The sequence below is a fragment of the Rhea americana genome, unplaced genomic scaffold, assembly GCF_003343005.1.
Source record: "Rhea americana isolate MKP2758 unplaced genomic scaffold, rheAme1 scaffold_182, whole genome shotgun sequence".
Classification (NCBI taxonomy): Eukaryota; Metazoa; Chordata; class Aves; order Rheiformes; family Rheidae; genus Rhea; species Rhea americana.
The window spans coordinates 1528404-1546296 of record NW_028185950.1 but is presented as its reverse complement, the minus strand read 5'-3'; the positions used below and the strand labels follow the sequence as shown (position 1 = coordinate 1546296).

Here is a 17893-nt window from a genome sequence, read left to right as displayed (position 1 = left end):
AAGAGTTTGCCACCCAAAGTGGGACTCAGCAGGTCTGGGATTTGAACGCTCATCTGCAGCCTTRCAGGGCGAGGTCTGGGAGGGAGTAATCTTTCCCTCCCTGCTTTTGTAATTGTGTCGGTGTATTTGCTGGCGCTGTGCAAGCTGAAGCGCTGACAATTTGGGAAGGCAACATTCTTCTAGGAGGAAAAATTGGGAAAGCAGCTACAACTGTGAAGTGTCCAGCCCATATTAGCTGCCAAAGCTGTTAAGTAACAAAGTTGCAATGCACTCTGGTGTCAGACCTTGTCTGTTCTACCATCTTAGGAACAGGCCTCTTCCCACCACGGTTTGTGCAGCAGTGACTGGAAGTACTTGAGAAACGCTATTGTCTGAGGCGGCTTGCACTTTGCATTTATTCTTCCTGTGTTTGAAAGGCGAAGTATGATGAAGGCTGAGTCTGGTGTGTCTAAACTTTCTGTTGATGTGGAGATGTTCTCCTTGGGACAAGCCACAGGGAGCACCTGAGGTTTTGAGCTCTTAGTTTCCAGCAGAGATCTGGATATTGTATGTATTTGGCCTCTGATCCATTGATAATCCCCACGCTCTCCCTCCTTTTAGCTAGTGGATGCTCTGACCTTGTTATTGAATGGGAAACCTCTTGGGCTATTTATTATTTAACACTGCGGATCTTGACTTTCTATTTACCTTTCTGCCGCTTAGTGCTACGTGCTGAAGAAGTCCTTGATGCGTTGTCAAGTCCTTCCATGAGATATTTGGCTTAAAATGATTGGAGCAGTCTGCGTATCACCTTTCTGTGTAAAGCTGGCTGACAAGGAAAGATTTTCTAGCTTGGTCTGAGAGGAAATGCAACAGATGCCTTTTTTACTCTCTCCGTCTCCTTCAGCAGAACTCAGATGAATTGCTTAATTTCAAGTAGATTTGATAATAAGGTGGAGATGTCAAAAGCTATTACATCTCTGTGCGTTGGCTCTTTTTTTTTTTTTTTTTNTTTTTTTTTTTTTTTTTTTGAACTTCTGTGGCAGCTAGTAGAGATAATTTGCTTGGGCCTCTTTTCTTTGGTTTCTGTAGGTTTGTTTTGTCTTATTTTGTTTTTCCTATCCTTTCAAAGGAAGGACAAAAGTAGTTGCTCCCTAYTAGCTGCCAGGGCGTCCAGGCTCGGAACCAGCTTGTATTGACTTTGCTCTCCCAGGGATCCTTGGGGAACCGCTGTTCCCTGTGTCCTCGGTGAGGCAGGTCTGGGTTCGGGATGAGCCTCCCCGAAGAGCAGGGTGTTTAGCACTGCACAGGCTTGAGTTTTGCCCGGAGTGGAAGGATTGAGGTGCTATTCTGTGAATGACCTTTGCAACCCGCCCGCGTGCCGTTAAGTTGCTTTCCCCACGTGCGAAGCAGTGGTATTAATAACACTCCTATTCACACCAGAGTCTCCTGGGCAGCTGAATGACAGTATGAATGTGGATTAATATTCCTTAGCCACAAGGGACTAGGAAGGAGCTGATGGAAGCATAGCTTGTGAAATTAATAATCACCACCCACTCGGAGGAAAAGGAATTGGATTATAGGGGCTCCAAAATTAATAGTATCCTGGGCAGGCAGAGGCTATTGAAATATTCATTGGGTTCAGATAACCTAAGACAGTAAAGAAGCAAGAGCGGTATGATGCATTATGTAGCCATGGGCCATGCTGAACCGCCGTTCCCAGCTCGGGGTCRGTGCTCGGGAGCTGTCTATTTTCTGCGCGTTCGCAGTGTGGCACTAATTGGACAGAGGTACACCGTTATTGACGGGAGCATGGATATACACTGATGAGTGCTGCCAGGTATTTTTATGCATAGCATAAATAAAGCAGCAAGTGACACTCTCGGGCTGAAGTGCAGGGAGAGCGTGGGAGAGAAAGACCTGGATTTGGCATGCTAGGGCCTTGTTGGCAGTCCTCCCCTGCCCCAGTCCCAGGGTGCCTGTCAGCCTGGTCCCTGTGTCCCTGGTTTGAGCAGCTCTGAAGAGCTCACAGCACTGTACGAGGCCCGGGCTGGGGCATYGCCATGGGACAGGGCAGGGGCCGAGCACGGGAAGGTACATTTGCTCCCAAGGGACACATCAGCCCATGCCAGAGGAAGAAAATCACCAACTTTCCACCCAAACACATGTGACTGGTGAGAAAGACAGTGAAACGGCTGTCTCCCAGARGCTGTCCCCAGAAAAGGACTGTGGCCTCCCAGAACCTGCTATTTTTGAGTATTTAAATTCCATGGTGCTGGGACAACTGCAGGAGGCAAACATCCAAAACCACCTTTGGGACAGGGGTACACGCTAACCTGCCAGGAAAGGGGCCAGGTTCAGTTTAAGTAGATAAGTGGCCTTTGCACATCGAAAAAGCTCCTCCTGGGAGCTCTGCTGGAAGCCAGGCCTCCAAAGACCCCTCCAGGTGTCAGAAATGCATGTCCATGGCATGCCCTGCAGGCTAGGGAAGGAGCCCAGGGGTGAGCGTCCCTGGGTGTGAATACATAAAATTCACCTTAGAAATCAAGCTTAGCTTGGCACAGTTATCAATCAGGGTTTGGAAAAACTAGTTACAGAAATGATGATTCTTCAGTCCACCTGATGCTTTGCTGGGAGGACCAGCAGCAGGCATGGGAAATCYCCAAGGGCTGAGAGGGCAGATGGGCACTCCTTTCCCTTACACCATCTCCAAGAGCTGTGCCACCAAGAGAGCTTGGTCTYTGGAGCAAGCTGTAGACCAGGAGCCCAAGTACTGGGGTGTTTTTGCTTACTTTAATGCCTGAGCTGCCTCCTATTGCCTTGGTTGCCCCGTGCAGCAAGCAGCAGCGAAGGAAGAGGGGCGCTGTGAAAGCCAGATCTGGCCCATGCTCCCCTCCCGTTTGGAGGTTTTGTGGAGCTGTGGCTGTTGCCTCTGTCACTGGTGAAGTCGTCTCCTCCCACCCCCAGCCAACAGCAGTGGGCATGGAAAGAGTTTCCATTTTAAACAAACAGCCCCTGCTCTGAAAACCTATTTCTGACGCTATTTAATCTGTGTCCGACCAGCAAGCTCTGGGGAGAGTGCTCTGACCTCCCTCTAAAAATTGAATCTATGGCAAATCTGCATCTGGTGTGCCATTTGTAGCTCTGAAGAGGCTTGGCAGGTTGTGTTGATTAGGGAGGTAGCCATCTGTAAAATAACATGTACGCACGCGCAAAATGGTGTTGGGCTGCCAGCCAGGTGCTGCATGATATTCCCCCTCTGTCTGTCTGTCCCTCCCTTCCACCACACAGGTGCGCCGTGGCACCTGACACTCGGACAGGGAGACACATCGCCCTGGCCCAGGGTCACCTCCAGGAATGCACTGTATACTCTTGCCCCCTGGCTGCTCTCCGGAGTGTTATCTCCTCCCAGCTGCTTCTTTCTAATCTACTTATGCTCCGTGCATTTTAAGGGAATGGAATTGATAACATGTAATTATTTAAACATAGCCTTTGTTTTTCTTTCTGTTCCTGTCTCAGGCAAGTTGTCTCSAGAACGGCTCTAATAAGCAGGTTAGGTTGTTGCTGGTGCTTGGCCTCGTGGCTGTCTGAACCCTATGGAAAGCAGTTGAGATCCAGGCCTCGCAACATGCTGTGGAAGCAGTGTGCCTGAGAAGAAGAAGTGCATGTGGGAAGGCAAAGCCACCACTAAATTAAACTGGTTGCACTATTAAAGAGGCAAGCATTTCCACTATACTGATAATGTCAAAGTCCACCAAGCTAATGCAAGATATGTCGTGACACTGTTGTGTTGCCAGTGTGCTGATTTACCTCCTTTAGTGTGTATTTTAAAGGGCAGATCACTACAGGAGCTCATTATTTTATGAATTTAAATTAAAGATTTGCCAGAAATACAACAGTATATGTTTAACAAATTAGTAATATGTCATAACCGAGTGTTTTCTACAGCTCAGCTCTCCTTCGGGAGCACCAGTAGCGTTTGATCTAACTCTGCATAGGGGTAACTAGAGCAACTCAATTAAAAAGCTGCCCCTGTGATGTTCAGGGGCCAGTCAACTCTCCTTTACTGATGGAGGGAGGATCTAGTGCCAGTGCAGTATATCCAGAAAAAAAAGATTGCCATTGTGCATGTAAGAGCTGATCTAAACTTTAATGATTTTGCAAAACACATCTCCCATTCATCCACTCAGGCTGCATAAACTGGAGTTAAGCCTAGGCAAGTTTACTTAAGTAGAGCTCTCACTGACTATAAGCTGGATAATGGGTTTGTTTTGCTGTGTTTACAATGAGCAAGGAAACACTGGATGTGACCCAATGCATGTTTAAAATCAGCAGGAGCCTTTCTGGTGAAGCAAAGTCTCCATATGAGTTCTGCAGTAGATATCTTGATAGGCTTTGGGCAAAGACCTCCTCTTAACAGCTGGGGTGAGCAGAGTCCTAGAGGGACATGGAGACATGTCCAGTGAGGGTGTGTTTCCCTACTCCTGCACTGATGGCTTAAAAAAAATCCTAATGAGATTTATGAGGCTGGTTTAAAACAGAGAAGTTGCCTTGCCAACAAGACACATGTCTGCTACATAAAAAATATGATGATGAAGGGGTGAGATGACAGCTTTGTATCCATAATGCTTTCATCCCAAGGTGCCTTTATGCAACTGCTAAATATTTAATTTCCTTTAACTTCCAGCCTCAGATATTTTTAGTAGAAGTTGAACCTTCTGCCCCTATGAGTAGGGTGGGGACAAGGCTGCATGGATTCTTCCCCATTAACAAAATGCTGAGGGCTAAGGTAATCAGGGGAGATGTTTTTGGAGTGGGGTTCTTCTGCAAGAGCTGTCCTTGCACGCCCTATAATCCCTAGGTAGAAACAGTTATGGAAATGTAGCATGTGATTCATCTTGTCCAGCAATACGTGTCCATGCTAGCTGAGGTGGTTCACGTCCTGGAAATGCCTGCTTTCTGCTAGACACTTAAGAGTAATTGACAGCCAGCTCAGACATAACTCCAAACATCCACAGCATATTTAGCTAAGCGAACTAAACATCACTGCTGGTGCATCCAGTGTTGTGAATACTTCATGCCTCTCTGAAAGGAGCTCAGATGCTCCCTTTCCTTGGGTACACTGCTGCAAGGCAAAGCTTTCTTGGGTGCCCTTGGCTGGAGCCCCAGAAGCTATGAAGCCCTGAATCTCTTGTCACTTAAACACTTCTAGCCCTTGGGCTTTAATGCAATTCTAGATACCAAAAAGTGTCTCCAGATGTCTGTTCTGTTTGAAGAAGTGTGAATAGCTCCCTTGTGCCGTTCAGTTGCCGGGTTGCAGGTGACTGGTGTCCAGCCTGCAGTGTTCAGAGCTGTCCATGCAGAAGCTCCTTAAAACATATGCACACAGTATCCCCAAAGCAGCTGCAGTGTTGCATTCAGCAGGGAACGCGTATGACTGAGAGAGGGACAGGCTGCTTCTCCAACAGCTCTCACTATCTCCTTGTGCTTTTTCAGAGCCATCTTGAACAGAAATGAGAATAATAATGTAATCTAAGTGGGTATTATGCTTTATGAAGCTTTAAGTGAAGCTGGAGGTGTGAATTGTAGCACCCTTTCTGTGCTGCTGCAAAAGGGAAATATGAGGACAGGATTGTGAATTTGAGTTTCCAAGGCCACTAGCATGCAGCGTAATTAAAAAATACTGAACCATATGTGCCCCAGAGAAGGCTGCTGCACTTCCCCGTGGCATAGCTGTGGAGCTGAATGCTTAAGCTAGCTAGAAGCTGTATCTCCTAGGAGGATGAGCTTTCATGTTGCATTCTTTCTTCATTCCCCTTCAACCCCCCAAAATCAGTGATTGATTTTTAAAGCCRCAGGTAACAAGAATGAAGAGGCAAATTTCTGATTCTCCTTCTCACCCAGAYCCAAAGCTTAGTATTTAGTGATTTTTGACTTCTCTTTAACAGAGAGAAACTGCTCCTGATGAGGAAGCCCGGCCTGAGGCTGTTGGAGATGATGAAAAGGCTCCCGCTGACCCCACTAGCATTGCATCAGGAGTCATTCACAGTCCCTTTGTAGGTCTGGGCCCATCTCAGGGCTCTCCTAACCCCAAATGTGAAAGGTGTCAGTGTGAGTTGGAAATTGAGTTTTGACCCTTTATGCAAACCTGAGGAGGGGTGATGTGAGGGAAGAGGGGCAACCCAGAATATGTGACTTCTCAAGGAAAAGCCTGCTTAACATCATTGGTTGCTCGCTCTGAGCTGGAATGAGGTCAGCATTACTGATATTACGGACCACCTATTGTCCGGCTAGGGCTTTGTGCCATCCTAACATTGACCTTGTCCATCTGCCTTGGTGCAGTTCAGAGGGTCAGTCCAGGTGTCTGGCTTTCTGCTAGCCTCTGTCTCCCCAGAAACAGTGTAAGAGTGGCTCAGTTCTGTGACTGTCTTCTACTCTGTGCAATCAGGCCTTCATCTTTGGGCTTGTTGGTGGTATTCACAGGTGTGATACGAGTAAGTTGGGTCTTTTGGTGTGTTCAAGCTGATTAGGAATTTTCTTGGCTGCTGAGACATTGACAGTGTAGTGGAAATTTCTTCCCTCTGTTTGAAAAGGTCTGAACACAAAGCACCTTCTCTTCCGTTGCTCGTTTGTCCATCCCGCAGAGGGCACAAGCGGTGCCAGGCCGCATGAATACTGTTTTACACCGGTGCAAATAACACCTCGCACAAGACCGCTTGCTCAAATGAACCAGGTGCCTCTTTCCTTTGCAGCCACCCCCGGGCAGGAGCGTTCCTGGGCTGCGGCTCCCCGAGCCCCTGCCGCAGGCGGCAGCGCGGCTGTGCCCCGCTGGCGTGCCGAGGGCTTAGCACGGTGAGAGCGGAGTGGGAGGAACAGGGTGCCCCAGCTCCCTGTCCTCAGCACAGGGACAGCAGGGCAAAACTCAGCGTACGCAGTGTCAGAAGCAATCCCTGTAACAGCCCCGCTGGAGCGCTCTGTGAAAACCTGGATGGGCTCTTGCTCCCGCTGCCTCCGTCCCCTCCGCTCACGGTGCTGGCAGGTGGCACTGGATGCCAGCCTGGGGAGGAGGATCCTTCCCTCTGCGAGAGCTCAGTGCTCTGATCCGGGTCCTTGGATTAATAAAGCTACGATAGCATGTGTGAGCCTGTCTGTTAGTGTAGCCAGCAAAGATAACTGTCCTGAGCTCCTGCACCCAGGAATCCCCTCCCGCCCACTCCGGAGGGGGAAATGCTGCCTTTCAAATGATGCCCAGATACTTGGTGATGAGTCTGGAGAGGGATTTGACAGGGGAGTCTTTTCTTCTCCAGTAGCTGCAGTAGCTGTGCCAGCTTGTATGAACCAAGTCTCACACTGATTTTTTTTTTAACCCTTGTGATCCCCTGAAGGAAAGTCTCCAGATAAAACTCTCAATAACCAGCCAGAAAATAGTATTGATTCTTCAGTGTCCTCTCAGTCTGAGCTTGCATACCTTTAATTCACCACCTAGGTTAAAATGTGTAGTAAAAGGAAAATGTCAGGAAAATGCACTCCTGTCCGAACCGCAGCATGCCAGGGCACATCACCCTCCCGCATCCCACCTCCTCCTGCGGCAGAGCGGGTACCTCTCTGGTCCGCCATGYGTGCTCCGGTAGCCCCAGAATTGCTGGAATCTGGCTCCCAGCAAAAGGCTGTAAAATCAATTAAAACTGTAAAACAAGCAGAGAGACAAAAGTCAGAAAGGCAAAAGCTGCACAAATAATTAACACCAAATAAATCCTTGTTCTGTGCCAGGGACTCTTTGGATTAAGGGCTGTCTGGCTGACAGTCCTCCCTGTGCTCCAGCCTGTACCTGCACTGACAGGACTTGGATTTTACGGCTTGCTGTAGCAATAGCTAATCTTAAGTTCAGAGGTGGAGAACTTGGTTCATTTTGCAGTAGCACTTTAGAAAGCAGACCTGATATCAGGATGCTCCCATTTCCTGGTGTCTATACAGGAGATGAAAGGGAACGGTCATGGAGCACTTCAGAAGGGTATGGTAAGGCCACCTAGTTGGTTAGGGAAAGCAAAAATGAGAGGTCCTACAACTTGAAAAGAGACCATAAATATTATGTGAAATCCAATGCTTAAGTTCAAGCTTGATGGTGGCCACATATTGCAGGATGTCAGGCTGCTGCTTAAAAAAAAAAATTCTGGACCAGGACTTTCCTATAGTTGTTTTTGAGTTTCATTTGGTTGCATCTTGTGTGGCTGCCTCCACGAGTCTCTGTCACAAATGGGCTGCCACCCCTGCTCTCGCACTCTTGCAGCGGCACAAACAGCAGGGAAAGTGCCTGCTGGCGATGAACCAGGCTGTACCTTCAGCTGATGCAAGCTGGAGTTGCCCCACTTGCTTTGAAGTCCCCGGGATGGTTTCTACCACCTGAGGTTCTGCCCTTTGTTCTTTGAGGGCTCTCCCGACTAGCATGCGAACGGTTAAGCAGTTCAAACTGCCTGCTCAGGAAAGCACTTTGTTTGCCCTGAAGGGGGTGGGGGGTGAGAAAAAAAAATCTGGAAAAAAAGACCTCTGGGAGACCTTGTAAGATTAAGCCAACATACCAAGCTGCTGAACAATGGTTGACATAGCAGGACTCCACTCCCCCTTCCCTCCCCCTGTTCTCCTATAGATCATAAACATATGCTCCATGCATGCAGACTTGCCGTCTTTTATTTCATTATGTTTCAGTTCTCTTCTATCGTCTCTTCTTATTCTGAGTGTGACACAAAAGTTAATTTGAAAAAAGGGATAAAGTGTCACATTCTCTTGAGAAATGAACATGTAAATGGCCTGGAAGCAACATCATTTTTCTCTTACTTTTTTTTTTTTTTTCCCAGCATTAAATCTGCTCTCCTGATTCACCATTTCAATAGCAGCTTTGAGGAGGATGGATGCTTTGATAAGYGAAACTAAGATTGGAGCAGCAGGCTTGGAAGTTGGGGTTCTCCTACCTCCCCATCCTAATGCAGTTAAACCTCTTCTGAGACCCTTGAGTTAATGCATCAACCTGGTTCTGTGCTAAGTTGTGAAGATGCTTGTATCCCTAGCAAGGTCCAGACAGGCTGGTACCTCAGGCACATTGTCCAGCCTGACCTGGTCTGCAAGTCAAACTAAAGAGAAGTTGAAGAGTTGATCATGTTTGTTGGCAGCTCCCACAGCCGACCCACTGGCAGCGGGAGGCACAGACACGCCTGTGCCGCACCTCTCCTGGCATGACTGTAGGAGCACCCAAACGAGCAGGCAAAGGGGGTCTGGCATTCAGCTCTTGGGCCTATTTCAGACAAGAGAATGTGACAATGCACATGCTGCAGTGGGTTAAACGTGGGTGTCCTCTAACCGTGCGCCCTACTAGGGAGAACGATAGCTAAGACAAAACAAGTGATTTCTTTGTTCTGTTTTGTTTTGGTTTTTTAATTGATTACTTTGGAAGGAAGATTCAAATTTTTAAGTGACTTTTGAAAACAGAGGATATATGCATACATCAGAGGCTCCAATTATCCAGAGAAAAATACATAGCTCAAAAAAATAACCCTCTCTTAGACTTCAGCACTATAACAAAATATTAATGTTTAAAGATATTCCTTCTTAATATTTCAGGAAGCAATTGGAAGTCCCACAGTGTAGTTCATTCTACTTTTTAAATGGAAATATTTAACTTGGAGCAACAGAATTCACATTGGCTCAAAGATAAACTTTCCTTGGCAGTTGCAGCTCGTGTATAATGCTAAAAGCAGTTCCATCTTTGCAGTGGCATTTTTTTTAAGATAGTCTTGGAAAGCCAAGCTCTGAATTAGAGGAGGGCTTGAGCAGCTGGTATTTTGTCGATGAATCCAGAAGCTTGTCTGTAATCAGGAGTAGGGGGGAGAAGGGCTGTCTGGAGGGGGAGGGAGGATTATCGCAGAAGGTCAGGCTAATTAAATCTGGAGAAGTCACCAGAGAGCCCAGTGTTTCTACATATTATGTCTTCAAAGCTTCCACTCATGTGGGACATGATAAGCAAGAGGGTCATCCTGACACTTTCATCTTCTCATGAAAGGGCAAGAGTTGAGCCAAAAAAAAAAAAAGATGTTGATTACATAGGGAGGGAGGGACAGAAATATCTGCTGGTTCTAACAGCTAATGTGTCTCCTAGGGCTCCATACGCTGCTTCTGCTTATTAATAGTGTGATTTTTTTTWWAAAAAAAAAATGCAGATCAAGTGCTGTATTGCATGAACTTCTGTTTAGCATGCATTCCCACTGGCCGCTGAGATGAGCCAGCCAGCCTTCCCCTCCACCCCCACAAGCGCTTCACTGGCACACATCTCCCCTGACTTCTGCACAAATACGAAAGTGGAAAAGCAGACGTGTGGGGTGCATGTTGTGTTGTTAGAGCTTTCTCCGAGGAGAGGCGGGCTGGASCACGTTGTCTCAGCATGTAGGCTTCTCCGTTTTGGTGCCACAGCTTATAGAGCAAAGTGTCTCKTCTCTGCTCTGGGAGATGCTGAGCACCAGCCAGTTTCTTTAACTGGGARCACTTGGCATGTATGAAAAATCAAACCTGTAGCATGTGGAACTAGAGACTTAGAGATTTATAGTAGAGAAATCTACCAGACTGTCGGGGTACCTTCCAGTACCAGCTCATCAATGTGCTGGTGCCCAGCCTGAGGTCCCGGGGGCAGCTCTCTGATAACTACCCTGAGCAGAGGCCTCCAAGAATGTGAAGCTGGTAGACAGGAGGTGGGTGAAGGGACAACTAGTTATCTGATGGAAAAAATGAACTGCAGAACATGCCTACAAAAAAAAAAAAGCAAAACTTTTGCAACAGCCAGCACTCACGATTTTTGTCAGGAGGCGGCACGATTTGGTATCCATTGAAAACCCCACCTCCAAGGGGCCTGGGGCTGTGTGAGTACACCTTTGCTTCCGCACAGATCCTTCCTGAGGGCACCTTTTTGCCACAAGAGGACTAAAAAAACCTGAGAGTCCCTAAAACATCAGAAAATGGTGTGGGACTTTGAAGTGATGTGTGTGTGTGTTTTTTTTTCTTTGTTTTTTTTTCCCTTAGATAACCTCTAGTGACTTCTTTTTCCCAATGGTTGTAATTGATAATGAAGATCTTGAAGCTGAGCTTTAAGCAGAGAGATTGTCTTTGGAGATGCAACATCCTGGCATGATGGGTAGGGCAGTGACTCTGGAGGGGTTGATTTTGCATTTGTGCATCTTGGAATTAAGTCCTGCTGAAGCCTATAGATTAGCATTTGTTCTGTAACAGCCTGAGAAACAAAACTGAGTTTTGTTAACTCCTGTTATTAACATAGTAAAAAAGTGAAACAGTGGTCTATGGAATACAATATGGTATGARCGGACCCTTCCTAGTAGTTTGCTGGACCCCAAAGGCTTCTTAAAGAAATAAGCTTGCCATTTGCAGGGCTAACATAGTAGCTCCAGCATGAGCCTTCTGCCTCAGATGGTTACACCAACCAGTCCCTCTCTGACATGTCATGACTGCACAGCAAAGCGCAGAGTCACAGCAAAGCAGAGGACGCTTTCAGCAGCTCTTTGACTTCCACCTTTGACTTGTGCAAGAGCAGGCACAGGACCGCATGGGGGCTACAACCCTCCTTTGAGGRCTGCCCAGACAGCTTGCGCCTGTGGCTAACGCAGCACCCTGTGAATAGACCCRTCACTGCCCGCGGTCGGGCTGTATCTGTGCAAAGGCCGCTTGTCAACTAATTGCAGGCTGCCTGGCATCCAGAAATCCCAGAAAAATGACTGAATTCCTCTTTCTGAGCTCAAAAATATAAACTTTAAAGTGGAAAATGAGGACACGTCTGGAGAAACCCAGACATGCAGAAGTCTCAGTCGTCTTTCTGTGTTGCTCCAGTTACTGCAGCAGTAGCTGGCTCCTGGCTTCGTACCCCTCCGGTGCGGGTGGTTACAGGCCGCTGCAGCCGCAGAGGATACAGCAGTAGCAGTGATATGGGCTTGCCTGCTTCTTGGCCTTGTCTCAAGGTGCCTACAACTGCCCACTCTAGGACAGGGTATCAGGATAGATAATAATTACAGGGCAAAATATCAGGCTCGTTCACAAGAGCATCATTACCCATTAGATAATCAGGCATTAGCCATTCCAGTACTGCTGTTAGTTGCTTTTTAAAAAGCCACTAGATATTAAGAAACACTTTAAAATTGCACTTATGATAGTGGGTTTTAAAGAGTAGGGATTCCTCTGATGTTTTCAGCATGGTAGAAAGCAGTAACTGATTCACAGATGCCTTTTTTGAAAATGTTCTAGGGAAAAGGACAAATTTTCATATCGGCAAGAGTATAAACTCACAGTGATGATCTAGTCAATATCCATAGCAGGACCAGGAAAAAAATGGGCAGGGAAACTATGTTTGACATCTGAATTTTAAATTCAATTTAARTATTTGGGTGTGGGAAAGCCTCCCTTGTGGTGGTTCCATAGTGTAGTGGTTATCACATCTGCTTTACACGCAGAAGGTCCTGGGTTCAAGCCCCAGTGGAACCAGCACCAGGAAACTTCTGGGAGGTTGGACTAGATGATCTCCAGAGGTCCCTTCCAACCTTRCTGATTTTGTGATGTCTCTGATTCTTTGTCTTCTGCTTTCAAAATTTGAACCTGTGAAAACCAAAAGGCTTTTGGTGGTTGCTMAAAACCTTCTGTCCGGAAAGGGCATCATGGTGTCTCAAAGGAGCCATGGCTTGCCATGTGCTCCCCACTTTTCTATTGGACTATGACTGGTGCAGAACACCATGCTGCTGGGGCTCCTGACGTATCATGGCAGCTCAGCAAGAGACAAACCTTGCGACGGGTGAGGTTTTTTTCTTTTGGCAATTTCCCAATATCTCTCATTGTATTTTTACTTTTGCATGGTCCTGACACAGAAGTTCAAAGGAGACTTGATCATTTCCTGCTTATCTTGTACAGAAAGGAAGGCTGGGTGTACTTGCGCTACCACTCCAGAAAAGGCAACCTAGCAAGGATGGACAGAAGTTGCATGGTCTTGAGAAGGCACGCTTGGGCTGGCTTTCACTCCCAGGCTGGAGATTAGCTAACCTATTCCCTTGAATACTCACATCCYTCTCTGAGTGAGAGCTACCTGTGACTGTTCTCACTGCTTTCATGGCTCAAACATTAGCTGGCCAAGCTCATTGCCTTGGAAACACACCACCATGTCATCATTATCTCTCTATATAGTAAGAACATGCCTGTTTGAGGTCCTTCCCCAATAATCAAATGAATTAATTCGCCAGTGGTATCTCCAATGTAAGTTTGAGGCTGTCTTCAGTAGATCTTCAGTAATTGTGGCTAGGCAGAGTACAATCATCCAAGACCAAAACGGTTAATAGGTAGAAAGAGGCTGACTCTTTTCGCTAGTGTGAGATGAAGATGTTCCTTCAAACAGCTAGTACAAAGGATAGGTGGAGGAAGAAGACAGCTCCTCTTGCAATAGAATAGGAAAAAGGAGTAGATCCATATTTATATAGATCTGTCATATATATGTAAACCGGGGGAATAAAGAGTAATTTTATGTACATTAGATAAGGGAGCCATGTTCTCCTTTTAAATGAAGCAAAGATTAAATTGGTCCCAACAGGATGACTCTTAATTCCTTCCATTTATATGTTCTTGTTTTATTATGCTTGTGTGATAGCAGTACTTTGTAAGGAAGAACGAACAGATAATGTAATCAAAGAAGGTCCATAGGAGTGATTTGCCTGGGTTATCGATATTTCTGACACTACTTTCTGCATTATTTTCTTTCTCTCTCACTGCTGCTTGGCTTTTCAGCTGTGAGTCTAACAGCAGCCTAGAAGAAATCTCTGCTCTTCTGCCCGCAACCATGCACTTTCTACCACCCTAAAGGCTAAAGTACACTTTGCTGAATGTATCTTGACAACCCAATTCAGTCCAATCTGAGAGCATTATGTTTCCATTCAGTGTCTTTGTACCTTTCAGCCTGCAATTAAGAAGGAAATATGGCCCAAGTACCCTCTACACGTTACAGCAGGAAGAAGGCTCTTTTATGGTAGGCAATAAAAGCATCACACCAAGCTGGTTTACTAGTGATGCTGAGCAGTAACGAACTCCTTGAGCGTCTCTGAGTTCACTGGCCCTGCATAGCATCTTGCACACACAACGCCATCTGCCTAATGACAGTCCTGGCCCCAAGACGCTGGCAAACTCCAGCTGCCCTTAGGCTGCAATTTAGCAGATATTTATGCACACATGGGTCAGTGGAAAGTTTAAAAATGGAAAGACATGTACAAAAATCACTTGCTGAAATCAAGATTATAGTCTGGAAATGAAGGGAGATGCTAAGCACACACGAGAGAGATGTGTGCTGGCTTGTTGTTCTTGGGATGTATGCCTTGCTCTTTCAGCGTGCAACACTCAAGACTCTGGAGGGAGAAATGACAGATGTGAGTCGCTATTACTTGCTTGTTGGCTGTGATTGCTTTGTTTTGGGAATGGTGTGAATATTTAAAACTAAATGGTTAAGGTATTCGAAACTACTGTGAGACAGAATTCATACTAACCAAGGGAGACCATGTCCAGAGAAAGGTTTGAGGTAGGCATTACAAGAGTGTTGTATGCCTGCACTGTGTGAAAGTACTCCAGGAGAAAAACCATGCTTCCTCAGATATCGGGGATTTTGGAGAGAAACAGCAGTAAAGAGGAACACAGGTGTCTGTGGGCCTCTTCAGGAAGGCAGGGCTGGGTAATGGTGTGAAGCAGTCTGCTCCTGAGCCACACAAATTCCCAGGGCTGACAGATGCTACAGAAAACCCAAATGAATAAAATATATATATATGTGATAAAATGAAAAGAAGGATTTGGTGATGGGAGAGGAGATGAATTTAAGCCCCCAACCCCTAGCAATGGCACCAGCACTTAACTACATATAAAACTGGATTTAATTAGTCARTCTCCAGTTTACTGAGCATATGTGATGGCCAGAGAGGTTTGGCAGTGACGCCTCCTGAGGTGAGGAGCTGAGGGAGATGGTGTCTGAGCTAGGCTGGAGCCAGCAGGCAGAAGTGCCTGCTGGTTTCGGTGCACAGCCTGCACCCGCACCATCCGTGGCACGCAGACGTGCTGGGCTTTACCACCCCATGTGTGAACGTCTCCTTCAGCTTTGGCTTGTTTCAAGTGTAAGGGGAGGTCAAAAGTGAAATTAAGCTGGTGGCGTGTCAGCTCCAGGACACATCAGAAAGCCATGCCACGGTGTCGGCGGCGCCAGCCGGCGCGCCTGGCACGGTCGCTGCTCTGAGAAGAGCCCAGGGTGAGCAAGCATAAAGATTGAATTAGTCCTTCTTCACAGAGTGGCCGGTGGCCGTCTGCCTCGGGGCACAGGCTCACCTTCCCGGACTGTGCGCTCTACCAAAGCAATATTGAACAGTTCTGCATGATTTCTTTACCTGGCCACTGACTAGAAACTTGCAACTTTCAGAGCACTTTTGAGAGCAGAAGCACTTGGTCAAACTGGGAGGCTGTTGGATTGGGAGGTTGAAACAAAAACACCCCACYCTACCCCGCTGCCCCCTTTCCTGAATCCCTGGGCCATTTCTTGGTAGGTCAAAATCTCTGTAGGCTCTTCAGCTTCATATGGACTTTGCTTATCCAAATCAGCTGAAGATATGTCCTGGAAGAGGGGAAAAGCCTAGCATTTCATTTGAGTTTGTCCAGAGATGCTGTAGGTACATGCAGCACATAGGCCCCACGGGGAACAGCACTGACGTAGGTGCACGCAACAAGTTAAAATGTCAAGTAAGGCAGGTGGTGCCTCAACCTTGTCCCATGGCTTCCAGACATGAAATACTGAGTCAGGAAAATTCCACCCCCCTTTTTTTTAAGGAAAACCATAATAAAACATAAGGGTCAAACCTTTTTTTTTTTTCTTTTTTTTTCTTAGGTTGACTCTGGCAATGTTCCTGATACTGTCTTAGGACAGGTCTTTGACCCTGAGTGTTTCTATTGCTAAATTAAGCAAAGTTTGGGTGTTTGATGGGTTGCCACAGTTAAATACACAGTGTGGAGTGACTGTTTCAACCCTATGCAAGGGGTGTTTATGCTTGCTTTCTGTGGTGACAAAATTCCAGGAAACTCTCTTGGCATCTTCTCCATGCTGAGGCATTTAGCCTCTCCATAAAAGGGCAAATGTCACTGTGTCTATATAGAGGTGTGTGTATGTTAAATGCATTCCTTGACAAATGTGTGCGTGGGGGTGTATACGTACTGTGCACCAGTTATCACTCTGTACTTAATAGGATTATAGAGATCCACAGACAAATGAACATACTGCTATGTAGCCTTATCTACTGATAAGCAAAAGCCTGAAGATTGTTGAGACAATTATGTTTTGATATTCATCTTAATACTTGTTCAGAAGAGAAAATGAATAAATCAGATTTTTGTAGTACAGCCTCAGTTTAAAGGCAGGCACAAGCGAGAATCCTCTGGCGTCTGGAGCGCTGAAGTCCTTTTCTGGCCGTCCATCTCCTGTGGTGCCCTTGTTCGTGCTGCGGAGGCRGGCTGGAGCCTTTGTTCACCTCCCCGGCCTTTGCAAGCACACACAACCAGAACACAACCCTGCCGAGCTCTTCACAGCAGCAGCTCTCGAAGGTCTTCACAAAACAGATTTCCTCCCCGATTCGCCCGAGGAAACTGAGGCACAGAGCACTGTTGCAACTCGCTGGCTTGATCTGGCAAAGCAAGGATCAAAATYGGTCCCTCTCCCATCTCATATCTGTTAATGCGCTGTGGCCTGGCATAACTTGCTCCCGTAATGCTCCCACGCTTTGACCTGTTCCCCAAGACTCAGCTCACCATCTTGCTCCTCCGCTCTCCCCTCCAGCCRCTGCACTGGCCAGTACTGATGCAATATAGCAATGTGAACATCCAACTAGCAGCCAAAACCTTATTCTGCTGCTTGGCTCCATCCTAGAGGTGTGTGTCTGCCCCAGCAATGGTGGGGCTGGTGCCCTTCACTCAGGACCCTGCTGGGGAGGGAGGCGCTGGCTGCATTTGGGGCAGTTTAGGGTACCCGTAAGCTGCTAAGCTGCAATGGGACTCTCTGCGGAGAGGTTTTTTGCTAAGTAATCTGCAGCTCCAACTCTGGCCCATCTTGCCACACTTCTTGAAGGGTTGTCAGTGCCAGGAGGGGTTATTCACTGCACGCGCTCTGAAATTCCCTGGCTATAGAAATCATAGTAGAGGTAGGACTTGCAGCCGCTGCCATTCTGCACAATGAGGCCGTTCTTAGTTTCCTGACATTCGACATCTGGCTCCAGTGAACCGGCTTTGTTGTTCCCTTCCGATGGTAACGTCTCCTGAGGGATGGCCAGAGAGTGCCACGACCAGGAAAACGCAGCGCGCCCATCTCTCTGGGACACTGCAGCTGATGGCTTACGGGAGCCAAGGCGGTGCGAGCAATGACMAACTGTAGTAGAAAGCCATAGACTGGAAGGAATTGAAGATGTGGATTTTTTCCCACTCTTACCATGCTTCCCTCAGAGAAGAACTGGGAGAGAGTGCAGGAAGGCTGGAGATTACTGATTTCAAAGCTACGTTTAGGTCTTCAGCTGAAACAATATCTGTGCTGAAAGCATGGTGGCATCTAAGCGAGTATTTTGCTACGTATGGATCTCAGTGATGTAGCTCCTGTCTAATAACTCTGTATTGATCTGTGCATTTTGGATAYTTGCACTTTTATCTGTTTCTGATGTGCTGCAGCTTTGGGGGGCATGGGGAGGTCTGTCATGTGGAAACATTAGTCTGCATCCCCTTTAGAAATTCCTCCGAAGGACATCATTGTCCTCTGGATGCTTCTAGATGTGTTCAGGGCCCACTCAGCTTTCACTAGCATCTTCTTTGGTGTCAGCTCACCTTC

At 47.0% G+C, this 17893-nt stretch overlaps 1 protein-coding gene and 1 non-coding gene across 2 annotated transcripts in view; both read left to right on the top strand.

Annotated features, from left to right (window-relative positions):
• The window catches only part of AUTS2 (activator of transcription and developmental regulator AUTS2), a 973254-nt gene that overhangs the window by 156419 nt on the left and 798942 nt on the right, over window positions 1-17893 (top strand). The gene's annotated exons all lie outside the window — the stretch shown is intronic.
• TRNAV-UAC (transfer RNA valine (anticodon UAC)) lies at window positions 12435-12507 on the top strand. Its single transcript has one exon. It is a non-coding gene; the product is annotated as a tRNA-Val (tRNA).